The 24,423-nt window shown below is 36.7% G+C and overlaps 1 protein-coding gene across 8 annotated transcripts in view; it reads left to right on the forward strand.

The window, feature by feature from the left end:
• The window catches only part of LOC310894185 (uncharacterized protein), a 228,742-nt gene that overhangs the window by 188,030 nt on the left and 16,289 nt on the right, over positions 1 to 24,423 (forward strand). The window contains exon 1 of one of the 8 annotated variants that reach the window (XR_014579657.1): positions 21,050 to 21,733. The exons of 6 other annotated variants lie outside the window; for them this stretch is intronic. The gene's annotated coding sequence lies outside the window, so the exon portion shown is untranslated. Of the gene's footprint in view, positions 1 to 21,049; positions 21,734 to 24,423 lie in introns of those variants that run through there. One more of the 8 variants, XR_014579658.1, reaches the window with a different exon arrangement.

The following is a 24,423-nucleotide window of genomic DNA, read 5'->3' on the forward strand; positions in this document are numbered from 1 at the left end:
CTGATTAAATCATATGTTAACTAATTACTACCTTCTTGGTCTTCTATTTTTCAAACAACCTTTTATAGAACTCTTTCTCTTCCCTCATTGCCAAATACAAGCATGCAGAATTCAGGAAACTGAATTTAAAATAAATAAATAAAACAAAATAAAACTTATGGAGAATAATAAATACTTGTGATGTGTGAAACTTTTGTTTGTTTGTTTTGTTACTTGCAGATAAGAGTCTGAGGAAAAAGTCTGACTCCAGTCATATACTCTTTGAAAAGGATGACCAGTATTTCAAATTATGCCACAAACTGGCAACACTTAAAACTTTTGTTCTTCTGTTAATATATATTTTTTTAAGGAATCTTACTGCTGGTTGGTATTCCTTGGGACATGAAATAAATTCCTTGTCCCAGCAAAGCTCAGTTACTCAAATGCACTGCTGCAGTCTGTAGTTTTTAGGCTAGATTAGAGACTTTTGACTATTTAGGCTTGCTAACTTTGCACCTTTTTAAAGAACACCTCTTTTTATCATATAGAACAATCAGATTGCAGAATATCTATTTTATTTGTTCCTTGCTTAGTAATTTCCTTGTGGTATGCCTTGAAATCTAAGTTAAATAATACTTGTTATTAGAATAAAGATAATATTTGGAGGCCTGTACATTCTGTGATACTACAAGTTTATTTATTTATTTATTTATTTATTTATTTTTAGAACCTATCTCTGGAATGCAAATAGGTCTGTACAATTTCTCTTTTTGTTTTAAAAACAGGATTGTGAATTGAAAGTGCAAACAGATTTTCTTGTGTTCAAGTGAGATTTACCTGAGTCCACATGAATCAGAAAACTGGGCAGAAAATGGGCATTTTTGTTGATGTCAAAATGAACTACAAATGAACTATTTAAACATCATCACCATTAAATGTTTCACTTGTGGTCATTTTATAAGAAACAGTGAATGTCTTTGTTTTAAGGTGGAAAGTTGTATTCAAAGACCTCCTGGGGCAGAAAATCTTGGCTACCTCAACACTGTTACCCAAACCTTCAGTTTCCCCTTAGGAAAACAATTTGAGATGCTGCTTCTAGCTTTATTGACTGATTTAATATCCTACACAGTAAAAATGACAGCACTGAGTAGACTTTATTCTGATTACAATTAAAATAGAGAAGCTATCATTGAGACAAAGGACTACTTCTTTAGAGACAAGTTAGCAGCTCCACAACCATTGCTCCTGCAAACTGACTGAGATATTCACAAGGGGGAGATATTAAGGAAACAGACTTGTCCATTTCAAATTCTGTGAGAAGGAGGAAATCCTTCCAGATCTCCATCACATCCTTTTTTTTTTTTTTTTTTCTTTCGCAGTGGTGTATGGCCTGAATAGGTATGGCTTTGAATACACAAGAATATTGGAAAAGTATGATTTTCATCAAAATCTGGACATTCTTGCTAAACACAGCTAGTTACCAAATGTTCTTCTTGCACAAAATAACAAACACCCCTTTTAAAAATGAAGTTTTTGTACAGTTCTTACATTTTGATCAGAAGTATCACACTCACTTGTCAACCTGAAGGTAAAGAACCAGAAGTTCCCTTAAGCAGAAAAAGAATCAGAAACAGAAGACTAATGATCTGTTAGATGACTCACAGAATCACAGAATTGTAGGGGTTGGAAGGGATCTTAAGAGATCATCGGGTCCAACCCTCCTGCCAGAGCAGGTTCCCTAGAGCAGGTTGTCCAGGTAAGCGTCCACATGGGTCTTGCATATCTCCAGAGAAGGAGACTCCACAACCTCCTTGGCAGCCTGTTCCAGTGAAACAGGCTCCTACTCGTAGCTTCCAAGGTGAAATGTAGTTCTAAAAATATTGAACTCTATAAATCAATTTACTGAAGGGCTCATTAAAATTATGCAAATGGGATACAAACCCAAAAGTTATCTTCTCTGAAACATACTGAAACCATTGTGCTTACTTCCAGCTACTGGAATATCTTCAGTTCTGAACTAGTGCCCAGAATTTACAACTGTGAGAGATAAACTTGCTAAAATAAAATTCATTAGTCTGACTAAACAATGCTACACCAGTATTGCCATTGAACATAACCAGTTAAATTTGCCATATCTGAACATTATGGGTGGATTTTATTAATGAGAAGAACATAACTTTTTGTTGTTGTTGTTTGTTTGTTTGTTTGTTTGTTTGTTTTTTAGCAAATCTGACCTGCGGATATTGAAGAAGGCTTTATGTTTTTATCAACGTAGTGTCTGACTGATTTATGTGAAAACAGCTCATTTTAAGACAGTTTAGAAAGATGGGTTCTAAGAAAAGCCAACACTATCTACCACTACCTCTTTTGGAGAGAGTAATTTATGGGTATTCTCCTTGCAAAAATCAATAAACAAAATAATTTTAAAATCAAGGAGATCATTTTTTTTTTTTTTTAAATCAGCGTTATCTCACAGATGCTCTCAGTGTGCAGCCGAGTGATATTATTATGTTGTGGTGTCTTTTAATGGACATACATAGCTTCCATTTGAGTTGGTGAAGCAGCAAAAATCTGCAAGCACGCCTTTTAAAAATATTAGACTACAGCCAGTAGACCCAATAGTGTTTTTTGAATTCCTGGATCTGGGGAAAGCTCAGCTTTGCTTTGGACATGTAACTCTTCCCTCTCCTGCCATGCTTTGGTTTCTTCTGCCTGAAAAAATCCGAGATGCATAAATCATAGGGAACCACAGCATACCCTGGGAACCTCTCTCTGTGTTGAATGATCTGGAGGCTGGGAGTATGGAGAGCCCTGCTGAGCACTGCTGCCCCTTTATACCCATTGCTTCTTCTGTTGTAATGGAGCCCTGTATGTCCTGACAGAGTCCCAGCAAAACATTCACTTTCCTTTCATGTCAGTCAGGCACAATGCACGCAAGGAGGAAGTGAAGAGAAAACAACCAAGAATAAGACACTAGCAATTAGTTCAGGTATTTTTCACTCCCATTAAACATTTCAGAAGGTGACCCATGCTGAGAAATTGTCAGCACTTCACCGCTGCAATTATGGCTCCTGTGGAAATCTTAGTGAAGCTAATGAGTGCTTTCATGTACAGACGGTCTGTTGGATTGGTATCATCACTCACCGCGCAGCTTGGGAGAGCGGCTGCAGCCACGACGAGGGCCCTGCCAGACTGCGCTGCACCAGCACATCACAAATACAACGCCTGCCCTGAGCTCCTCACAGTCCAGCTGTAGGCAAAGGAGAGAAGGAAGGAAGTAGCTCCGCACTGTTTTTCTCCAGGACAGACCTCAGAAACAGTGAAATGATCACACAGAAAGGATGTGACAGAGTACGAATGTGAATGCATATCTTCCCAGGTGAAATCCAGGCCTTGCGGCACTAGAGTTATTCCCTCCTTCTCTTTGCCATGAGCAAATAAAGAACATTTTTGAGCAATGCTGGCACTGAGTCTGTCCAGCTGCTGTGCTTTCTCCCAGCATCTCTTTCATTATATTTTCTTTAATAGACTGCAAGTTACAGACTAATATGCAGGTAGTAATAATGAATGATATAATTAGCTAGATAATTCTGTTTTTCTTCAGTAAAAGCTTAATAGTATGTATAAGAAAGCACTAGATTCCTTTCAACTGTTGTTGTTATTTGCATATGCTGAAACCACAAAGGACATTGATTATTTTAACTATGCTCAATTTGCCTTTGAAACAGACATTCTAAAAAGCAAAAGAGCTTAAACAAACATGAAAGTAATCTAATACTGACATAAACATGAAAGATAATAAGATTACTATGAATTGATCTAAATATTACTTAAAATAATTAGAAATGATTTTCTCATGGTAAACCATTTAAGTTAAGCTGCTTTTTAATTTTACTTAGAAAAACAAGCAGAGCATTACTTTCCAGAATTTTAGTGGTCGTTTATGACATTCAGTAAAACAATAGGCAAATATGCCTTTCTTTTTGTTGCTTTATATTTTGCCATACAGTTTGTAACCAGCTAGTCTAGTTTTGCACCAGTCACTTTTGTAAGGGCAGGATTGTTGCCATTTTAATACAGTATCATTTTATTACTTTAAATCATTAACTGATTTTTTTTTTGGCACCATTTCTACTAGTTAACTTTATGAAAAGCAGTAACATGAAGGAAATAAGCCATGCTAATAACTGTTATGGCCACCAAACAAAAATAGCTTACATAGAAAAAATACCAGTTAAATTTCAGTGCTGTTTGTCAAATTAGCTATTGGGGCCAACCCCCAAATTAACCCAGTTTGGCATTGCTTTCATTACCTCAGTCCCAAGCAAATTAGTGGAAATTTGGAACTTGTAAGGAACACAACATTTGTTTTTCTTCCCAAGGATTATCTGAATTATCTCAGTAGAACTAAATTTTATAAAGTAGGAGTAAAATCTGATAAGACCAGGTTTCTCTCAATATTTAAAGAACTACCTGATGTTTTAACCAGCATGGCAACTGTTTTCACTTCTAATTTAAGTTGTATTCTGATTATAAGGAAACTAAAGATATAATTTGAACAATCTATTTTCCATTAATAAATTGAATATTTCAAATGCTGAAGTGAAATTAAAAATAAATCCCCAGAGGAAAGATATCTGGGTAGTATGGTAGAAATATATGGACTTCAATTGTATTTCACATTCAGATCTTCAGTCTGGGTTTATGAGGTTTTCCTCTGCATGCCAAAGTCTAAGAAAATAAGTTGAATGCCATATTGTATTTAAGATTGCCATTTGAACATATTTATCAAGGTGTTTCATTAGATGGAATTTCTCTTCAGCTGTATTTGGAAGTTGGGTAGGAAGGGCTTGGAGAGATCTAAACAATTGCTTATGGACCACAGAGTACAGAAACAGTTTAGAAAATATAAAGTTTTCTGAACTCAGAGTGAAAAAAAAGTACCTCAACACATGGCAGCCACTGTTCATCTCTGTGGGAGAAAGAATAATTGCTTCTCAATACATTCTTTTCCCCAGCTTGTCATCTGATTCATGATGGTGGGACCCCTCACAGTGTACATTTGACTTTCCCAAAAAAAGCAAAGACAGATTCTTAGGTGTACTGAAACCTCAGACTCACCTTACACCAGGAGGACTTTCAGGGTAGCATTGTCACAAAGGGAACACCATAAAAATGTCCCTTAAAGCAACTGACTTCCAAAATCTGGCATGGCATGCTTGTTGCAAGGAAAATGGATGAGAAGACAGTGCCAGACAACAGAATTGTACACTGGAAATGAAAGGGAAAAAATGACACTATGTTACCAGAGTTTCATGGGGGGAATATGGAAAACACCATCTACTTCTTTAAGAGACTCAACTATAACACTCAGATTCCTATTCTCGTCTTCCCTCCTCTGTGTTATCCCACCACCACCTTCCTTAATGTTGAAGGTATCTGTATTTCTTTATGTGCCTATTTCTAACAGGAAAATTCCCAAGACCTAGGAATTTCATAGAAAGGGCTGTCACTGTCTTGCTAGAACTGAGCTGCAATGCTAGTCTTATGCACAACACCTCTCAAGCTTAAAAAGCAAGGTGTGCTCCTGCCCATCTCACTTGGAAGGTCAAAACTTATCCAATGGCCAGGAGCAGGGTTTCCCTTTAACATCCATGGAGATGCCAAGTGAATGGAGCGCTCACCTTTTGCGTGAATTAGGTTCAAATCCCAACTGTTTCTGAACACAAATCTCCCACAAGGTGACTTAATCCTTGGGCTAGTGAGTAGGTACCTCTTATTCTCTCCTGCTGGAAGTGCTCTACTTCCAGCGTGTAATTAGCATTCATCTCAGCAGGGACAGTGACTGGATTCTCCCACATCTCAGGGGAGTACCCTGACCATTGGACTGTAGGATTTATTTGTCATTTTCCTCTCTTTCTTCTAGCCCGGTGATTATTTCATTATTTTTATATACAGGCATACAGAAAAAAAAATACACAGATCATATATTCACACATCTGTAGAACAATATGTATAATTACAGCAATACTTGCCTACTTTCTTTGACTGAAGAACTGCAAAGAGTCTTACAGATGCCTGGTAGAAATGTATTGTGTTCATTCAAAACAAAACAAACAAACACCCCCCTCTCTCTCACCCTGCCCTTCCCATCAAACACTAAAATGGAGAAATGAAGCATTTTTATGTTAGGAAACATTTTTTTTACCTATTAACATTACTACCTCACAAGTGGCTGAAACCCGTCTTTGGCCTATTGCAATGACTCCCAGTATGTGTATATTGAAGCTGTGCAAAAAATCCTAAACCACAAGTAACTCCCTGGGTTTCAGTTTTCCTTACAAGCTCAACATTCAGTTCAGGTTCACTGAAAGGACATTACAGCCCTGGAAAGTCCATGAGTGATGTAATGCAGATCTCTCATATGGCCTACTGTGCGTGGCGTATTGACAGATATCACCATTTGCTTCCTATTTAGTGATTACTATCACTGTATCACTCCAAAGATGCAGAGCTGTTTCAAGTAGATATCGTTAAATGAAGACTAGCTTTATGTATGTAAAATGCAGCAAAAGGCATGGAAGCAACAAAAGTATTATTTTAAAGGGATTGAAAATAGGACAGAGGAATGATGCTTATGTGGCAATCTCCAGAAGGAGCACGTTGAATGAGGTGACATTTATGGTACCCTGGGAGGTCTTAGTTCTGCTCCTGTGTGCATCCAACCTGTGCTCTGAATGAAGCAGTCTGATGAAAAAAATGCCCTATCACTATGTAGTAAAGGTCTGTAGCATAATACAGATGCACAAAGGGACAAATTAAATTTGCTAATACATTTTCTATGTTCTCCCTTCTGAGATGGAGCGTGGAGCTCTAAGAATCTTTTAAGCTAAAATTTTCTAGGTATAATTACTTACATATTTTATTTATTTATTTATTTATTTAGGAGAGGTAAAGATCAGCTTTCTATATGTAACAGAAACTTCCACATAGAACCAACAGAGTTAACTGCTACATTCAAGACATTAAAAAGAAATTTTAAAAAGTTATGACTTAAGCTAAAGGTAAAACTATGGTAAACAAATGCAGAGAATGGTTGCTACCTCAAGGTAATCTTGCCTTGTATCAGCTTTCAGAAGAACAGGCAACCTAGCAGCTGCTACACATCCCAGAACATATCAGCTGATACAGTGGCACACAAACAGAATTTTCCTTAGGAATCTAAAGCTAAGACCAAAAATAATAATTTGCAAGAGTTTGTAACTCAGTTATTCCTGTGTGGAATATCACGAAGAGGGGGAATCTGCTTCTTCAGCCTAATGGACAGGTGATTTATTTTTTTTTTTGTTTCTTTTTTTGGGGAGAGGTAAGGGGGTGGGGGTGGAGGGCTAGTGGTGGTGGTGGAGGAAGTTGCTTTACCTTACGCAAAATACTCGGTTACCTGCCACAAATATTGTAAATTTTGATAATTCTTTCTGCAAAATGACATTCTGTTGTACCCATTGAATAAAATGAACTGAGATGATGTGAAAGGGAGTTCCTTTACAATGACCATGGAAGGACACTGTGCAGCTAGCCTCGAAATGACTGCATTTGGCTAGCCAAGCCGGCATCCCCGCTGCACAGGGGAGGGGGTATCTGCCACATTTCTGTGGTGGCAGATCCCTCAGTTTTATCCTGTGTCTTGGCTTTGTAGCAACTGTTTAGGAGCTTTACTGAGTTGGACACACCAGAGAACACAAGGGATGCTCCCCTTCCCCAACCTCTTAATCCAGCTCCTTTGTTTAGTCAGAGAACAGAAGAGTAAATTTGTCACGAAAGGAGGCGTAGTTTGCTTTCAATCATCTCAGAAGAGAGCTACCTTTGAAGCCTCTGTTTCTTTATGCCCCTGGCAGAAAATAGTGGATAACTTTAATCTAATAAATGAATTCCTGCTTATAACTGTTATTTGATAAATCTTATTATTCTGACTATTCAACAGAAACCACTCCTGCATGGTAGTTATTATTCTCACACAGTTCTAATCCATACCATGTAGACTTTGTACACAGATTAGTATTTTATTTTATCTAAACTAAATATTGTTTGTATAATTTAATTAGATATTTTGCAAATAAATACATTCTGACAGGAGTTACATTATCTGAACAGTAATGTAAAGGTCTGAATACTTAAAGAATAAAATGGCTGCTTATCAGAAAACTTCTGTTACATTAATTAAATATCCATCTGGCTTTGCAAAAATTAAAGAACCCTTCTTAGTCTCCTTTATATGTATCACATTTCCTTTCTGTAAAATATTTTGAGAAGATGCATGAGATAAAATAACATTACATTATGGGTGTTTATAATTCAAAAAATGTCCTGCTGATGCTGAAAATATTGACATTTCTTCCAGAGGTTCTGACAGAAAATACAATAAACTGTTTTACATCAATTGAATAATTAGAGATTACAATAATTCCCAGAAGTCTTTCACAAAGAGCAAATTCAGATAAAATTGTAAAAGATGAGATTTGCGTAAAGGTGGGTGTCTTGTTATGCTAGGTGCCTCTTTAACTACAGCAATGACATACCAAAGGAAAAAAAATCAAAACTCCTCTGGGGAGAAGTGCTGGCAACGCTCAGGTACACATTGGGAAAGCCTGAATAACAAGTGGAGAAAGGTGTTGATAGTGTGCTCCACACAGTGTAGGGGATGTGGTATATGAAGACAATAATGGAGTATTTAACATCTTTGCATTCAAATCTGGTAAAGACAATGATAACCACTTGCAAGGATTTATGAGGTCACTTCTAAAATTCTTTAGCAAAAATAACGTATCCAAAACATCAGTGACTTAATGCCATTTCCCCTCTCCTTCTTTCCTTTAATATTGTTTATATATTTTATGTGCATTTTATATATATTTGTCAGGAGAATATTAATGTTCTGCTTTATGATTACCACCACCTTTCTAATCATTGCTTTTTATTATTCTTGTTCAGTACAGCTTGGCCGCTGAGCATGAGCAATGAAATGGGGAAAAAAAGAAAAGCAAATACTGTATTATATCATCATCTGGGGAGCATGATTGTTTCTGCTGTGTTAATTTACACTAAAATCTATGACCCAGTGAGTCTGATTGATTGCCAAGGGCAGAAATCCAGCCCCTGGCCTAGTTTATTTTGTGAACTGTAGCCTCAGATATCGCTGCAAGCCACAATGATATTGATTTGATATACACTAGATGGCTCTTTATGCTCTTTGGGAAATTTATTGTGCAGAGTCAGAGCTCAGACAGATGGGGAGAAGCAGCTCTTTAAATTGAAGAGGGTTATCACGGTTTGACTCCCGGGTCACTCGGGTTACCAAGTGGTCTGAGCGTGGCTGGGTCAGAGCAGGCTCGAGGGATTTGTGCTCATCAGTTTTGAATGTCAAATCTCCTGGCCCGACTTGAGTTATTGCTAATAGGAACTTGCTTGGGTCTCTAACATTTGGATGGCCTATAAGTTAAACATCATAACCCTTCCTTCACGTCGCAGTCCTTTAAATTACAGCTGAGCACACCACCTTTGCTCTGGACGTTTAGCAGGAGATAGCCGTGCATTATAAAGGGACTTGCCTCTGAGATGGATCACACTGCTACAGCTGATATCTGCAGAAGGGCTGTAACAGGACAGTCCCTGCTCTAGACCATGTTACAGCCTTGTCTGGTGTTCTCCAATTGTTGACATGCCATTACCACCTTGTTTTTGTACAGCAGATATTCAGTGGATGATGGCTCTTAACGTAAAGAAAGTGGGAGCACAACTCTGCTTTTTCTAGAAGTTAGGGCTCCTCCTTCAAAGGGGAAGTGAGAGGAAGTCTAGGGAAATGTCTAGTTGTGGGACAGAAATGACCATTGTTGTGGAAAATCCCATACCATCGGACAATAAGTGAAGGAGGAAAAGAAAGGTGCTTCCAACTTGGGATAAAGCATTCTTTCAAATAACAGGTCACAAAACAAGGCCAGGTCTGCCACGGGTATCTGAAGGCTCATCAGCATTTTCACTAAAGCACAGCTAACTGTTAACCAATATTTCATGCTACAGTAAGTGCTGAAGAGACACGGGGAAAATAAGATCTATGAATTTAAAGGGACAGATTACATTGTATATCATACCAACTTTTTAATTACCAAAGAAGGTCTACGTGTTTTAACAGGTATCTTCAACAGTTATAAACTGTATACAGTCCATATTTCCACACAGTGTGCTTATATCAGTGTTTGAGCTGTGTTTCCTTAGAGATCAAGAGCAGGATTTTCAGCCTGATTCAGAGAAGTAGGGAATTAACCTAGAGGCAGGAAGTCCCACATCTGTCCAAGAGATGTGGTAGGGCTCCATGTTGCCATTACAGTGAGAAAGATAATACTGTTCCCACTTCTTTTATGAGTAGCTGCTGGTCTCCCTACACACAAAAAATAATAGTACTCTATTTTTCTTCAAATAACAAATGATTTACATAGGAATGGGAGAAAGTAGTGATTGTTTTTCTTAAGTAGCTTTATCATTTTCTTGGTTTGAGTTTTGGTGAAACTGGGACTTAATGCTTTTAGAGAAAAGATTCCCACAACATTTATTAAAAGTGCAGCATTTATTTCCATCTATCTCTCTCTATATGTACATAATATGCCTTTTGGAAACACACATCTATTCTTTTACATTTTGCTTACCTATCCAAAACAAAGAAATCTCAGGAGGTTAATGGTAAATGGCTTAGCATAGCCTTTTGGACTCTGTTCCTGGCAATACTCTGCAGCTCTAGCTGCATATTATAGATATATTATTACCATTTAAACATAATACTGCCTAGCTTGTGGTCTGAGATTTCTGGGATTTTATTCTTCATTTGAAGTGAATACTAATTGAGAAAGTTACACATTTTTATAGCTCCTGAAGAGTAACACCCACTTCACCTATCTCTCTATTTTAAATTAATATGTAGCAGATGGTGAGCTGAGATAGTTTGACAGCCTACTTACAGTACCATCACTTTAACCTCTCACTGAAAAAAAAAAAAAAATCCCATTAGCTTTTCTGCTGTTGGGCTCTTAACCCCCCAAAGTATCCTTAGTTATCATATCATGGGATTTTCTGCAATGCCAAGGAAGAAAATAATTAAAGATACCCTCTTCCATTTAAATGCTTGTTCTAATTTTACTGGGCATATCTCTTCCTCTTAACTTCTCCAATAATTTCAATTTAAATCTTCATTTAGAATGAGATTTTTCTTCCAAGGGGGATTTTTTTTATCTTCAGGGACAACTTAGTGCACTGCAGAAGCAAACACAGAAGCGCTTCCACATATTATGATTAATGTGGTGTAAGGAGCTCCCCTTGCTAGAAATGCAGAATCAAAGGAAGCAGAGCCCATAAGTAGAATTTAAATTCAATACACATTGGAATCTTATGGTTCAATTCAAAGTGGCTCTAAAGGAAGTAATTAGACACTCACCAAGCCTTTCAGTAAGAAACAACTTTCTCTAAGAAGGGCCTGCTCAAAGTCTTCATTCAAAGTATTGTTACTTTTTTTTTTTTTTCCTTCACTTTTTCTAATAAAAGAGAAGGATTTTTTGAAGATTTGGAAATCCATGTTAAGAGATTTAATTTTAAGTGTCCTTTAAAAGAAATGGGTTAATTGAATGTTTTATTCTGATTGGCTCACAGAAGTATTTTATTTATTGCAGAATATAAATTTATAGATCATTATCAGAGATTTGCAAGAACACTGATAGTGCATGTTTAGAACTCTTCAAGATAGGCTGAAACAAGATATTGTTCAGTTTTATAGCATTGTTCATTTGTTGTTGTACGGAGGAAATGCTCAGTGTCTCTGTAAATAATATCTGGCCTGGGAGTCTCAGTTTTGCAAGATAACAAGAAAGTCCTGTAACTTGTGGACTTGACCGCCTAGGATTGAATCCTTAGGCCGATCCTTTTACTGAAGCTCCCCAAATGTTGCCTTGACTCTTTCACATTTTACAGCAAAATGGATCAAAATTTTATTTGTGAAAATGTGTGATTTCCATTCAAATCTCCGATAACTTCAGAATGTGAATGCTTCACCAGTGGAAAAGCTGTGACATTCGGAAACTGTCAGTTTCATCATTCAGCCCATCTCCAAAGCTCCTTTCCCTTTCCCTTTCCCTTTCCCTTTCCCTTTCCCTTTCCCTTTCCCTTTCCCTTTCCCTTTCCCTTTCCCTTTCCCTTTCCCTTTCCCTTTCCCTTTCCCTTTCCCTTTCCCTTTCCCTTTCCCTTTCCCTTTCCCTTTCCCTTTCCCTTTCCCTTTCCTTTTTTCATTTCCGTTTCTCTTTCTCACAGATGTTTATAAAAAACACACACTTACTTACACATATACATACTAGAATACTAACTGTATCTTTCACATATAAGGAATTCACATTAAAAATAACTGTGATGCTTTTTGTGGGGCGTGGTTTAGATTTCTCTTCTCCCTTCCATTTGTGAGTGGATATAAAATATCTCTGCTCCTATGCCCAAAAACTGGAAATCTGAGATGTTCCAAGCCATTTCTACATCTGTGCCACCTAAGGTGGGACTATCAGGAGATTGTGTTCCATTTTTATTATTTTTGAACTGCCTTGTGGATTACAGAGTATCTTTTTGTCTGGTTAGAAGGGCAAAAGAAGTTATAAATTGCATTCACAGGGCACCAAAACCATCGCCAAGCCTTATAAATTTCATGGAAAGATTGCAACTGCCATTCCCAACCAAGCATTGCAAAGGCACAGATGAGAACAGCTGACTTGGGAACTGGAGCAATACGGAATAGTCATGAGCCTCAGATTGGGAAGGATGAATTTTACCTCACCAGTCCCTTTACGTAGCCATTGCACAGACCCCAATTACTCTGGCTTCATGTGAGTGCAGGGGATTGAATTTCAACCAGAGAGTAAGAAACACAAATAAACATTTTATTAAATAATTAGAGCCCATAATTGTAGATTACCTTTCATTTGTATTAGAGGAAGGCATGGTATCGTTAGATCCCCCCAATGTTGTTTGGCGTTTACGTCACATCTGATTTCTAACTGACATTTCAGGATATCTTCTTTCCTTCTAGATTTTTTTTTCCTATTTAAAGTTATTCCAGATATCAGAAATATAATTAATTTTCCCTCACTCTGTATTGAGATAGCAGTCTGAAATAGCAGACTTAGCACACTTTAATTTTGTTTCCATTAAGAAAATACTTTACTTTTTAAATTATTCATTTTTAATACTTTCTCTTTGCAAGTCTGAGTGGTAACCAAAACATATTTTAGTTGTTTCCTCAATTTTATATACTATGGAGAACGTCAGTAATGTCCCTTAACACACAGCCAAGTAACATAATAAAGCCCCCATCATATTTCAGTATAGCAATGTCAGCAGGAGGCTTAAGTACGACTTTGAAATGCTTTCAGCCTCTTGTTTTTAATAAGAGAAATAGGTCATGAGTTTTAATAACACTTAAAGTACTTGTGGCTGATTTAAACATTATTCATTATTTGAAAAGCTTAATTTGGATCTTGATTAAAATTTTTAGATGAAGCCCTGTTAAAAAGTTTTGAGCTGCTGTCTTTTACATAGGGCTGGCAATGTAAATGACCAGGTTTAAGCGGGAACAGGGACTCACTTACTCTTGGGGAGAGAGTGGAAAGATCTGATTATTTTTGGGAAAAATTGCTCATGGTCATACCTCTTCAGAATCACCTGGCTAAAGGGGAAGATAGTGAGTTGTCTCCTGCTGTCAAAGAGCACAGGCTTGTGTGCTGCAAGCTGAGCAAAGCAATTTAAAATAGACAAATACTGTACTGTGGGGCTTGTGCTTGAGTCCTACACAGTTTTTCAAGTACTTGGGCAAAGACATAAACCCAGGAAATAGATAAAGAAGCCAACCAAGTCCCACAGTCCTACTGCCAATCTTTTAGAATAAAAAGTACATATAATTTTTGATAAATTCCAATATTTGTCTATTTTCAATTTATATTTCAATGAACTGCTAGAATGATACTACCTGAAGCAGCACTGACTTCAAATCACCACATAGATTTGAAATTACAATATTTTTGATTAACTGGTGTGGTTATTCAGAATGTTAATTGCAGTTACACAACAAGCACAAAATCCTTCTCAAACAGGTAAATCAGACTTGAATAATACTATCCTCATCATTATTAAGAGCATGAATAAATTCATTAGACAAGTGTATGTAGAGTTCAGATATAGTAAGAACAGAAAGGCCCAGTGAGATGTTTTAGTCTGGTCTTTTCTGTGACAAACCACACCTGAATAACCACCTTTTGGCTTTTTCTCATTAAAAATAAATAAATAAATAAAAAATAAGAAGAATCAAGACACCTAACAGAGCTTTAAAACCTCATATATTACAGAATTAGTCCTTAGCAAGTCATTCCTATATACATATATATATATACTTTCTATATACATATACATATATATTCACTACTGAAATTGTGTTTTTTTTTTTTTCTTCTTCTTCTGAATTTTAAAGGTTTAACTTCTATCCATTTGATCTTATTATACTTTTGTCTGGTAGATCAAAGAGCTGTTATCAAATTTCTGTTCGTCTTAGTACAGCATCATACTGGGAACTCTTGTTCAGCTGATTATCTCCCATTGACCTTGCCTTCACCCGAGGAGTCCTTTTCATCATCTCTGATTTTATACAGTACAGTCCCCCATCCTGTAAATATGCCCTTCACTCTTTGTGAGTACACGTAGGTTTTTACAACTGGCTACATTAAAATGACCCTGGCTTGCCAAGCAATCTAGATAGATCTGCAGCAGTGACTCAGTGACTTGCCTTCTTTATCATGTTCTGTACCTGAAGCCTTTGTGCCATCTGCAAACTTTATCAATAACTATTTAAAGTTGTCTTCTGTATCTTGGATAAAAACATAAATAGAATAAAGTGTAAAACTATTTTTTTTCAGAACCCATTTAGAAGCACAGCCATTTGATGATAATTTCTGCTTAGAACTACTTTTTGAGACTTACTTGTTAGCCAGTTTTTAATCCATTTATTATATTACATGTTGATTTTGTATTGCTCTCATTTCTTAATCAAAGTGTTGTGTGGTAATAAGTGGAATGCCTCACTGAAATCTCAGTACTCTATATCAGCTTGATTATCTTGAGCAACCAAATTTGTAATCTTATTAAAAATATATTAAGTTAGCTTGATAAGATCTATTTCTGGTACACCCGTATTGACTGAAAGCAGTTATTTTACTCTTTTGATTCTTTATACATCAGGTCTCTTATCAGCCATCCCATCATCTTTTTCCAGCGTTGTTATGATAACAGCATGCCTGCAGTTACTGACGTCATCCCATTTTCCCTTTTTAAAATATCAGTACCTCATTGGCTTTCATCCAGCCTTCAGGAAATTTCTCAGTATTTTAAGAATTACTGAAAAGCAACAGCAATAATACAGAAAGTTAATGCTTTCAATTTCTTGGAAGCAAATTATTTAGATCTACCAATTTCAAAATGCTCAACTTTAGAGACCTCTTAGTAGTCTCTTTCATTACTATGGGGATGAAAAATATGTCATGATCATGATCATGAGATGACTAATACTTCATCCTGTTTCTTCTCACAATATAAAGCATTGCTGTAGTAATATTTACACACCTCCCATTACCATCTGACGATGGCTCTGTTCCTTTACTGGGATACTCTTTATTCCTAAAATATTTACAGACAAGCTCTTCTGTCTTGTCCTTAGCTTGTCCTTTTATTCTTTTTCATCTCTCAGTTTTGTGCAGTTCCTAGTTTATAACCATTGCACTCTACTTCTCCTCCTTTTTACTTTTATCTTTTTTCTACATTATTTTTGTATTTGTATTTGTATTTGTGTTTGCAAATTTGTATTTGTATTATTTTTTTAGCTTATAACCATTGCACTCTACTTCTCCTCCTTCATAGCTACCTTTACTTCTCCACTAAACCAAGCTGTTTTTTTTTTTTTTAAATCTGTGTAGCCTATACTGTCAGTTATGAGATTGTGGCTTTTAAGACATCTAGTAAAACATACTTAAACAGTTCCAAATTGCCATTTACATTTTTCTGTTTGATTTCTTTCTCTGTCCTGGTATGTCTTGTAATTATTTTCAGCTTTGTGAAATGGTCCTTTTAAAACACCAAGTACATACATTGAATTTTGGATGCCCTCCTAATTAGTCTAGTCAGCCTGTCTCCAAGAAGTTTGGTTCTCCTTCTACTGAGATGGAAACCATCCAAATGTAGCAGCCTGATATCTCCTCAAAAAGGGTGAAACAATTTTCTAAAAAAGAAAATCTTTTTCATTTTCTACTTAATTGATTAGCTATTAAAGTTATAACTGGAAATTTGTTGTTTTCAGAATTTTCTGCTTTGTGTTTCTTTTCTCTTTTGGTAGAGGATATATTATCAGAAGAAAATGTTCTTCTCTTTCAGCACTTGCTTTAGTAACGTTAGAAATTGTTAACCTGGGAAGTGACTGGTCTACAGCAGAGACCATTTAACTTGCAGGATTCACTAATCTCAGAGTCACATCTTATCTCCTGGCTCTCCTTCATCTACTAACCTTTTTTAATGCAATATGTCCAATGAGAGTCTATTAAGGGGAAAGTCCCTAAATGGAGCTGTTCCATGGATCATATCTGAGTTTTATGAATATCATCTGGTGAATTTTCTTCTCAGAGTCTTTTCAGTAGTTTCCATACTATGAAAATAAGCAAATATTTTTAGCCCATTGAGTTTATTCTGGGAATCCTCTAGTGCAATTCAAGTCTGGGTTGAGGTTCTTAAGTGTAGGAAGGAAAATCCATGTGAAGATGTCTAGGTGTGCTGCAGGTGTTTGAAGCTCCCACACTAGTCCAGCCAGCATAGCCAGTGGAGTCAGAGAAAGCTCACCCTAAATAATCTCTGTCTCTTCCTACTACTAAATAGTTGGTATGGTATATTTAAAAATGAAATCCTGACACATATGGGTATATTGAGGCATTTCTGAAAGTCAGTGAAAAATGGAAGGGAAGACTTGACTGATTTAATATCATCTTATGGATAAACTTAGGAACAAGAATTTCCCAGCTCGCTCAAAAAATTTTCTCAACGTGTTGCAGTCTCTTGATTTGACAATAGCTTCAGTGTAGGTCTATGGTAAACACAACGCCTTCAATACCTGGGTGATTTTAGTGGTCAAGAATATATCCATGAAAGTGGTTACAACCATCAGTTGAGAAATGACATGCCAGCCAAATTTAATAATGCATTGCTCTTGACGTACATTTCTTATCAGTGACTTGGTAGCAAAAAAAAACTATGCTAGGGAATATCAATTTTAATTTTAATTAGGAAACAAAATCAGCAAGTCTAAGATAATGTTAATGAAGTTAGCATCACGTTTAGTACCTGAACATTAGCATTATTCCAGAGCCTATTCGTATTTTCTCTATGTTGAGATTTGAGGAACAGTGAGATTGGTATGGAACATCATCTTTTTGGAGAATCACTGACAGTGTCTAGTGATCTGATTGGTTTTCACTCCTTTAATAAACTGTATATGATACCATTTTTCACTCTCCTTAAATGAGAAAATAAAATCTACTATAGTATATTGCATTATATTTAGCAAAATACAAATGGAAGAAAAAAATAGTGAGGTCAAGTGCAAAGTTTATAATCACACTACACATTAAAGAGCCCTTTTAGTACCTTTCTACTTTAATTTTTATGTATGAGGAATATATCCCTAGCAGCCTTATCTTCCTGAGCTTAATACCAGCCTGGAGACTGCACTCCCTGCTGAAAGCAAAGAGATTTATTTCTGTGATTCCTAAGTTAATGTTTATTTTTTTTTCTCTAGTTTTCAGGTCTTTAACTTGATGATTTTATATGCCTAGTCTGCAGCATCAGTCAGAATTCTCTACCTACTGCAGTTTCTTTACATCTTTCATCACAAAAATTAGAGACTCACATGTAAAGTGCTTCAAATATGGCAAAAAGACACTTTTGCCCCTTATGAAAACAGGAAAACTTACTAGGCTTGATCAAGTTACTTGGTCATTTATAGACACTGAGAGCTTTAAGAAACTTTCAAGAATTTAATGTTGATTTGCATTCTAACTCTAAACAAAACTAATTGTTGGGAATTTGGAAATCATACATCTTTTAAATGAAAACAACAGTAGAGACTGAATCATAATTTCACTAGGCTACGTAATACCTCACATGGTTTCATAAGCTGCTGTTCACTATATCATAGCAAACATATATCTTTATGGAAGATACTGCATCTTACTATAAAAGCAAGCAATGTTTCTAATAAAGTTGTACAATGGCTCTTGACAATTGGTTCTTGAGAGATACAGACATTTTATTTTGTGTGCTGACAGTGGTAATTGGTGGTCAGTACACATTGAGTTTTATATGAGGAAAATCATTGCATTTAGCAAGCTAATTCATCCCTCTTTTCACTTCTAATCCTTCTAGAATTACTGAGCCTTGGTTTTGGACAGTACCATTATAACCTAAGTTCTATAAAAAGGAAAGGAAAGGAAAGGAAAGGAAAGGAAAGGAAAGGAAAGGAAAGGAAAGGAAAGGAAAGGAAAGGAAAGGAAAGGAAAGGAAAGGAAAGGAAAGGAAAGGAAAGGAAAGGAAAGGAAAGGAAAGGAAAGGAAAGGAAAGGAAAGGAAAGGAAAGGAAAGGAAAGGAAAGGAAAGGAAAGGAAAGGAAAGGAAAGGAAAGGAAAGGAAAGGAAAGGAAAGGAAAGGAAAGGAAAGGAAAGGAGAAGAGAAGAGAAGAGAAGAGAAGAGAAGAGAAGAGAAAAGAGAAGAGAAGAGAAGAGAAGAGAAGAGAAGAGAAGAGAAGAGAAGAGAAGAGAAGAGAAGAGAAAAGAGAAAAGAGAAGAGAAGAGAAGAGAAGAGAAGAGAAGAGAAGAGAAGAGAAGAGAAGAGAAGAGAAGAGAAGAGAAGAGAAGAGAAGAGAAGAGAAGAGAAGAGAAGAGAAGAGAAGAAAAGAAAAGAAAAGAAAAGAAAAGAAAAGAAAAGAAAAGAAAAGAAAAGAAAAGAAAAGAAAAGAAAAGAAAAGAAAAGAAAAGAAAAGAAAAGAAAAGAAAAGAAAAGAAAAGAAAAGAAAAGAAAAGAAAAGAAAAGAAAAGAAAGAAAAGAAAAAAGAAAAGAACCATAGAACAACATAGAAATCTGTCTTATTGACAGCCAGCATGGTTTAGCTTGCTCATTGCCAGATTTGAAATTGCATTTGGTCACCTACTAATTGTATTAGTAGTCAGGTGCTAAGTTGGCCTTTCAGAAGGAGCTAAATACTGAACTCTAATCAAACAGATAAAAACATCTACAAGTCCCATTCCTAGCCACATCAAGTCAAGATTTAATTTCTAGCTTGCTAATTGCCTAACATACATAGTAGTCTTACAGATGTTTCAAAAATCAAAAGTACATGTCTGAACAAGAAAAAAAAATAAAAAAATTTTGGAAGTCTCAAGGTCTCTTCATTCCTCTCCAGAAATACAGAACATTTACAGAGGTGGACTATGGGAAGGAGCATCGGTGTCTCTGAGGAAACATGGACTTAAGCTAAAGGATTGCTCTTCTCCTTGGTCTTTATGCTTGCTGAGGCACTCTCCCAGCCTGTCATTTGCAGGAGGATTAAATTGATATTCCTGTTTTGAATCATGCTACTGAAAGATGTTTGACCTCCTTCTGTGTAAAAGTTGATGGATCATTTTTAATAAATCTGTTTCCAACTGGGCTACACAATAAGGGCGCAAGGGAAAGAAAGCTGGGGGTAAGCAGAGAGGGTACTACAGCATATGGAAAGTTTGTATAAAACTTATGATGTTAACATGACTTCTTTCACCTAAGGAGAACCTATAAACTCACCTATTTTCTCAGCCTACAAATTCCTTAGTATATCCCTGGGGACAGCTGAATGGTTCAATTCAAAGGATTTTTTTAATTCTTGTAACCCTAATCTTCATCATTATTTCTAATTCCTCAGTACGAAACCAGAAATATTGATGATCTAATACGTTTTACAGAGCACCACACAGCCTTCTTTATGGCACTTACATCATTATGTAATATGTTATAAAGCAACTTGCATGTTGTAAAACTCATTAAAAAGATATATATTTTTCTCTTAGCTTGAGTTCACGATGGCCAAAATTGAGGTGGAAAGCTATTAAAGTTCCAGAAATCCTAGCATTACACGTTCCTTTCAAATGTTCTTTTCTGCCCTCTTACTTGGTGTTTTCTATCACATTTTCAGTATTTCTGATGTGGGTCTATTGAGAGGTAATTTCTCAGCACGGCAGCTGAAGTAAGACTCCTACGGGATTAGTAACCCAACCTTATAAAACGTTACCTGGTTTCTGTCATTTACTCTGATTTGGTCAGGACAGTTTCTAGCTGAATGAAAATGGCATAAACCAAAGTGAAACAAGAATGATATTGAAATGCAGTATAAAATATAAATTAAACTTTTTCTTTTTTTTCCAAAAATGATTGGATAGATTTTAACACTTCAGCCTTTATTGTCAGAGATTTATTATCAGTGCAGTACGAGCTCTTTTGTCTGTGAAAACCACAGATAAAGATAGTATGTTGAACATTTTTAAAATTCATTTAGTGTTTTTAGCCTCTTACTGTTTTCAGCACTTCTCAGTTTCCTCTTCTTTCTGTCCTCTTGCATACTGTCGTATGTGTATCTTGTGCTGAGTTTGTGGGATTTTTGACCACAAGAATAGACAATTACCAAGGCACATGCTTACTGCTCTAGTGGTTGGGAAAATTAGGGACTACTGTTACACTGGACTGTCAGTAGGAATACAGTTCACTTCTGTTCCCATTGAAATTGCTTGATTTCAGAAGGGCTGTTTCAGTCCTAGGTTGTAATTTGTTCTGCTAAAAATGGCCACCCTGCCAACAGCATCTTACTTCATTTGTAATTTAAGAACTAGCATATCTTCTCATAGCTAGCAGCAAGGAGGCAAATACTGCTTCTGCAAGAGCAGAGTAGGAGTCACTTGGCTGAGAGCACTAACACCCAGCTCTTTGTGGTGGTCAGCTATTATTGTAATGCAAAACAGATTATATAGTCAACAATAAAACATTGTTTTTGTGTCTTCCTTTAGATTTGGAGATAACCAAAAAATTAAAAGCTGTTTTACACTATTAGTTTACGTACCACTTAGTCATGTTTTAATCAGGTCACTGAGGAGAGCTTGTCTTCATTTGGGCATGTAAAGATCTTGTCACTATATGAACATTGGCCTAAGTGGTTATATCCTCTGGATAGACACTGAAACTTAGGCAAGTCTTTTCACTTTCCCAGGCCTTCATAGCTGAGATTAATTTCTTATGGTCAGTCATAACAAGCATAAACTCCCGTTATTTATGGAAAAGAAAAAACCTAGATGTAAAGCAGGTCTCTATGCAGGATTCCAAAGCTGGACTGGGAAATAAAAGATTAAATATATTGCAGCATATTCAGAACAGGAGTGTTGTTTTTGTTTTCTGAGAAACATTGCTGCTGATTAAAAGCAATGCAGCTGCTTGGAGAGTTAAATAGATCCAATAAACTACAGGCCATACCCTCTTAGTGCTAATTAAGGTGTTAATTAAGAAATGTTATATTGAGGAGGTCTACTCAGGGGAAGGAATCCTTCATACATTTTTTTTGTACCAGTAAGCTGAGGGTAAGAGATGGTAGTTTTCACTCCCGGAGTTATTTTAATGAAATGTTTGATGGTATTTATTGTTTTCACTAAAGCCCCAGCACACAGGACCATTTAGCTATAGAGAAAACTTCACATATCATTGCGTGAAATCTAATCTCTGTGACTGTAAAAAGATGAACTACTCTGATATTTTCTGCCATCTGTTTTTTGTTGTTCAACAGCACTCAAATTCGGTTTGGGTAACATGGTGGATCTCATCTATGGCTACCTCACAAGGAGATGTGTTCTGGTAGTTCTACAGATGATGGCACAGTCTCCCTATGTCATCATTAAGCTAGTCATTCCACAGTAATGATTTGCTCTGAGCTTGCAAGAGAGAGGCACGTTTTGTTAATTGGCTATGTAACGTTAGGATTTTGGTCTGAACTGAAACCCTGACTGCGGGAGACAAACATATAATGCAAAAGATAGGAAGACTTTACTGTTCAGGTAAGAAACAGGAGGTGCCCAGAGCAAACAGGAAGACAATACTATATGTGAGTATTAGTTAATATAATTTTCATAATAAATGGCACCCAGCTCTCACAATGAACTTTCCACCTGGAGGTCTTCCTTTTGTCTCCATTTTAATATTCTCTCTTTAGTTTAATCTATGACAGTATCTAGTAACTTGGCTGTATCTAACTGGGTTAAATGAGATTTATGTTGTGTAACTGAGATTACCAAATGGTTCAAAAAAGTTCTTACATACATGCAATGGCTTTAGAACGCCTGGGGAGAGGCTGCTGATTTGGAATTGAAATAAAACTGGTGACTCTGTTCGTTTTTTCTAGTTAACTTTAGTTCCTGTCGCAAACTTCTTTACTGGTATCTAATGAAAGTGAAGTGTCAATGGCCAGAGTAGTCTGCCTGTATGAGACATCTCAATGAATGACCATCAGCTTATGAAAAGTTTGGGCTGAACCAGGTTTGGTAGTTTCTTTGCAAAGCCACCACACTTGCAGACAAGATACTTCAAGCCTTTATATCTGCTGGGAGGAGTTGCTTTTACCAATCCCGCTGTCCTTTGTGTGACTTGCTGTGTTAAGATGTCTGTTGAAGGATCCGGGCTCTTTGTGCTGTTTTTTTTTTTTTCTCTCTCTCTTCTCCGCACAGGCTGTGCATTAGGCAGACAAATGTGTGTTTGTTTTTAATATTGGCTTAGAAAAAGGTTGTTGCATATATGTGCATATATATATATATATAATATTTAATAAATCTGCATATATATTGCCCAGCTTTTGTCAGCACAGACTTGTTGGCGAACTCCAGCACTGCAGAGAGAAGGGATTGTAGATGGGGAGTCTCCACCGTGTGTGGGGGCACGAAGAGGAGTGGGGTGCTCCTGAGCCACCCCACGGGGCCACTGGGGGTCCCAGGGCAGTGTTCCCCGGGGGACACAGCCACAGCACAGAGCTTCTCGTGGGAGAAGTTCAGCTGGTGCCAAGGAGTGTCCTTCAATCAGGTAGTTAATTTAGAACGACATTATGAGGTTATGATACTTGATCTGGATGACGGAAATCATTTAATGAAATGCCATTAAAGAGCGCTTTTTTTTTCCTCCTTCTTTGTATTGTTGGTTTTTTTTATTATTTTTACTTTTTTTTTTATTTTTTATTTTTACTGTATTTTCTTTCTCCATCCTTTCGAATGAGCTGTTAGCTTTCGGGCTGCAGGGGGTGCAAGAGCTCCATTGAAGCCTGCAGGGCTGAGTGTCTCCGCAGGTCAGACCCCACATTGAATAGGCCTGTATCACCACAACAGAGCCCAGCTTCTCCATGAATCCAGCCCTGTAAGAGGGGATCAAATCAGCATGCATTTTGACAGTGTAAGCTGCAATCTTAAACTCAAAGCTGTAAGTGAGATCTCAGAAAAGGGAGCAAGCTTGTATTCATCCTGTGAATCTCCCCCCAAGAATACAGCATGCCAAATCGGCAGAATCGTTTCTGTTGGCCGCAGGAAGAGGTCTTTACCCTGGATGAGAATGCCAAACTAGTTTCTGCTCCAAGAAAATGTAATCAAGGGAGAAATGCAGTGTGTGAGCTGTATAGAGATAGGAAAAAATATATATATAGTAAAGAATGTGAAAGAACTGTTGATGAGGCTTTTCCCTAGAATCATAATTCCAGCTAGTACTATTTTTCCTTGTATGGGAAAACCTATGAATGATGTGTCATTATTATTACAATTTCCTTTGTGGTGTGAATTATTATCACTATTCACTTATTTTTAAGCAGTAGTATGCTTCACTTGTGAACTCGGTGCTTCAGCATGCCACTTAAGAGACTGCTCCATTTAAGTGATTGTCACTCAAATTAGTCCCATTGTTTTGTGATGCATAGTCTTCTATACTGTCTGGATTAGCCAGTTCAGTGACAGTGACAAACGTGCATTGGTTACTGTTAGAGAGAGGAATCTCACATGGGAAAGCACATGTACATCCAGTCAGGACTCATGCATTTCCCAACAGAGAGAGAGAGGGAGAGTTATAGCAAACTGGTATTTATCACTTGTTCTTGCTTGCATGTTTTGTGTGTTTGATATCACAGCTCAACAACAGGAAATAAGGTATTGAAAACATGTTCAGGCTTGTAAAGATGTTGCTCTTAAAGGATTAACAGAGCTCCTCTGCAGTTAAAGAATGAACTGATTATTTATAGCTCTGAATT

This window comes from Anser anser, assembly GCF_964211835.1.
Source record: "Anser anser genome assembly, chromosome: 2".
Taxonomy (NCBI): Eukaryota; Metazoa; Chordata; class Aves; order Anseriformes; family Anatidae; genus Anser; species Anser anser.